The sequence below is a fragment of the Anomaloglossus baeobatrachus genome, chromosome 11 (assembly GCF_048569485.1).
Source record: "Anomaloglossus baeobatrachus isolate aAnoBae1 chromosome 11, aAnoBae1.hap1, whole genome shotgun sequence".
In the NCBI taxonomy this organism is placed as follows: Eukaryota; Metazoa; Chordata; class Amphibia; order Anura; family Aromobatidae; genus Anomaloglossus; species Anomaloglossus baeobatrachus.
This window is the reverse complement of record NC_134363.1, coordinates 12386673-12391218: the sequence shown is the minus strand read 5'-3', so window position 1 is coordinate 12391218 and position 4546 is coordinate 12386673.

Here is a 4546-nt window from a genome sequence, read left to right as displayed (position 1 = left end):
TCTAGGATATCCTTGACCTCCAGATTACCCCTGAAGGTGGAGATGCCGATGTCCCATGTTTTACTATTCTTGTAACCAAATCTAAAATGTTACCCTCCCAGGGAAGGAAGGAAGGAAGGAGCAGGTGTGTGATGGAAACACATTAAGACAAACAGAGGAAAACAAAACTTAGACACACTACAAACTTACAGGAAAAAAAAGTAAGCGGCTAAGGAGAAAAGCGGGAACAGAAAGGCGGCAACAAAAAAAAGACAACAAATGTTATCCCTGAAGGTGGAGAGTCCCATGCCTTACTGTTCTCGTGACCAGATCGGATCTGTCACTTCCCTCCCAGGGAAGGAAGGGGCAGGTGTGTGATGGAAATAAACAGATTTCCATCTAAAACGTCTTACGTTGATAATCTTAATGAAGGACATATTAAATAAGAAGTAACTCACCGGTAAGACCTCAGTAGTCAGTGATGGCTCAAGCAAGCGTCCAGGAGTCAGTGTGATGCGTTGTGCGTCCTAGAGATGAAATTTATAGAACAGTGATTCCAAGGGATACAATGGACTGCACAACGTCGGACAATAACTGGAACATAAGAGAATAGTCTTATATATCCTTATAGAACTTTAGGAACAAGGTGCTACAATCATCTAGCACAGAGTATACTGGTTCTCTTTGTCTTTCCTTGGCTTGCTCTGTATCCGTGTACGCACATAATCACATTTATGCACACGTGAGCTTGACTTTTGTCTTAACCAATATCTTACATTTGTACCTGTTACTCCATCTTGTCTTGCTAAGGTCTGAAGCTCCGTCCATGAGACTTTTGTAAAGATGAGATGTTCTCTCCATTTTAGCTTATCCTGATGTAACCATCAGTGATCAGGAGAATCTATGTTTTCTACTTCTTTCTTGGAGACCCCAATTCCTCCAAGACTATTTTATCATACTGTCATAATCCAGGACCGGTATTCCTTGCTCCAGATTTTCCCAGACCCGGCCTGGTCATGTCAGGGGTTAAGTCCCATCAGCCTTGTTCCGGTTTCAGGAGACACTATATCTGGGTGCTGCACTGGCATTCCAGTGCTGGTTATAGTTTTGCTCTGCAGCCTGTGACTGGCTCTAGTGAGATTTCCTGTTTTATCTGACTCCTAGTTACCTTGCCCTGACCTGTTCCCTCCCCCATTCGTTTGTCTGTCCCAGTCCCTGACTTCCTACTCCTGTCAGTTGTTTACCCATCCTGGTTCATCCTCTTCTCGTGTTTGTGTCTCCTCACCCTCCGGTCTTGTCTTCTGTTCCCTGTGCCCTTTGTGTTTCCCTCTGCATTCCTGATCTCCCGGCATCCGACCTCGGTTCTGTTTTCTGACCTGATCTTGATTCTCCCTCTGCATTTACTTGACTTTCTGGCTAGACCCTGACTGCTTAACTACTCTACTGCCCCCTGGTGGTTCACTGTGAACTGCCTGCTGGAGATACTCTGCTGTAATTCAGCCTCCTTTCTGTTACAGTGTTACTTTGACTCTCCGTCATTACACTGCTGCCACCTAGTGGGGAATACGCTGTACTACTTCTCACTAGCCCTTTGTACAGCGTGACACATACATTGTATGGTCTCAACTCAGCCAGATCAGCTCCATTGGATCCCCCCGGCCAGAAGACCTCTTGAATGTTGACTACTTGTCTGCCTAACATTTTTACATAACTCTACAGATCAAAAAAACTGCAGGAAATCCATCAACAAAGACAGATATCATAAAAATATAACCTTTACTCACAGCTTAGTAAAAAAAAATGTCAAGTTATCTGCTTATTTAGAAAGTTTCGTAGGACCTGTAAATTCTGAGATCGCATATGGACCCTTAGGGATACTTTGCACGATGCGACATTGCTACTGCGATATCGTCGGGGTCAAATCAAAAGCGACGCACATCCGGCGCCAGTAACGATGTCGCAACGTGTAAATCCTAGATGCGCCGATAAACGATCGCAAAAGCATCGTAAATTGGCGATCTGTGTAGCGTCGGTCATTTCCATAATATTGGTACGATGTTGTTCCTCGTTCCTGCGGCAGCACACATCACTGTGTGTGAAGCCGCAGGAGCGAGGAACATCTTCTACCTGCGTCCACTGGCTATGCGGAAGGAAGGAGGTGGGCGGGATGTTTACGTCCCGCTCATCTCCGCCCCTCCGCTTCTATTAGCCGCCTGCCATGTGACGTCACTGTGACGCCGCACGAGGTGGCGAGTCGCCGGCCAGAGCGATGTCGCAGGGCAGGTAAGTCCATGTGAAGCTGCCGTAGCAATAATGTTCGCTACGGCAGCTATCACAAGATATCGCATCTGTGACGGGGCGGGTACTATCGCGCTCGGCATCGCTAGCATCAGCTAGCGATGTCGCAGTGTGCAAAGTACCCCTTACTCATAGTCAAACTTGTGTCTAAATACCCCGGCCAAATCAAAGTAGCTAATTTGTTCTTTCCAAGACGCTAAAGTTGTGGTGCATGTGACATGACTTGGTAACCACTTTTGGTTAGGCCACTGCTTGTTAAAGGGGTTGTCTGGTTTTAGGTTACAAGTCTGTAGTTACTTTACGTGACTGCAGAATTGATTCCTCACAGTACACACTGTTAGGATTCTCCGAGAGCAGGGGGTGCATGCCTGTAATTATGTGATCTGCATATATGCTGTTACGCCCGGAGTGGGAGAATTCCATATGTACCACGTGACACATGCATTCAGCCCAACATGAATGTATGCAATTGTGTTTTGTTGTGAGCAGCAGAGAAAACCAAATTCTCATTAAAGCTTACAATACATGTTATACAGATGGAAATACACATGTAGTAATTATCTGTGCTGACTAGGAACAGGGCGCCACATTCCCCCCAAGTTAAGAGTAGTACGTCCTCAGACTACTTAACTGAACTCCAGTCCAAAGTAGGACAAAATAACAATTGCACAAACTTGGTTGTGGATTACAGCCCAAAACCGCTTTTGATTGTCCCCAAGTGCAGCTGCAGGGCACACAGGCCATATTGTAGGATTTCACTGCACCAGCTGTTTTTAATTGTTTCTTGACAAGACACAATGAAATGGGTTCCTGGTTGGTTTGCAAGTCCTTACAAGAGTTCTTGTAGTGGAGAAAAGTGTAATGGTTACTAACATCTCAAATTAGTCCATGTGGGCACATTTTCTTTAACATATTTCAATAACTTTACATAAAGCATGAGTCAACTATAATGCCAATCAAATATATGGAATATTGTGGATTGTGTAGAATTTTGTGTGGGTTAATGTTTGGGCGTGGTTCACTAACCATTCTGTATTCCTTATGTGTACATTGTCCCATTTGCAGGTTTAATTCCTCCCCTGCGAGCCTTTTGTTCCTAAATTGGGGGAGGGGGGTGGGAGATCCACCTACTGTAAACTCTCTGCTTACCTGGGAGATGGTCAGTCTGCTTAGAGACTTTGAAGAAGGATTGAACCTCTGGGAGAAGCTGTGGCTTCTCAGAGAGAAACTGGACATTTTATTTATCGCTTATTGGATTATATTCATATTTTTGGACTAATTTTTTCCTGTGTTTTGTGGATTATCTTATGAACCATTTAATTTGCTTGGAATAAATGCTTATTGGATTGAACAGTCATCGCTCGCTCTGTTGATCGTGTGATATGGGAGAAGGACCCCGTGACAGTTACTAACATCTCAAATTAGTCCATGGGGGCACATTTTCTTTAACATTTTTCAATAACTTTACATAAAGCATGAGTCAACTATAATACCAATCAAATATATTTACTAAGTTTTATACTTTGAAAACCTACAGGAAAAACACTGAAACACATGCTGTAAAAACAATAATTTTTATTATTGAATACATTTTATAAAGTGAGTTTAAAATTACAGAAGAGAATTGTAGAAAAAAGGAGAGAGAAAATAAAACAGTGATTATACAAAATGACCCCCAGTTGGTCACCCAAAGCTTGTAAAGGGAAATTGTAGACAATCGATGCAAAATATCTATTGGTACACCTATGGAGTGGTGTAAAATGAATCAGTCCATGCAACTTGATGTAATCTAGAGCCCGTATATAGCCGTAAATCCAAATATATAGGAAATAAGAATAGCATAAATTATTAATCATATAAGATGATAATAGCCACAGGTAGGTGTCCAAAGAGTATGGTAAATACTCCTGACTAGTATTAAAGGGCTTTACTATATGAGTGGACAAATTCAATTACATGAGACCATATGTATATAAGATCTATAGGAAAAATGCTCAAAGCCCTGGGCTGATGGAAAATATTTGATAAACTCCTATATGCAGACTGAACTAATGATTAAGGTCACAACAAAAATTCTTGTACTAATATATAAAACAACAGTGTATTCTCACTGTCAAATGGAGTAGAGGTGGAGTATATCAAGCATTAATAGATTAAATATGATTAGTGCCTAAATAAAAAGCCAGTGCTTTAGTATGTGAATACTCAATTTAACTAACACAAGTATATATATTATAAGCAAATATATATATGAGAACTCCATGTGTAC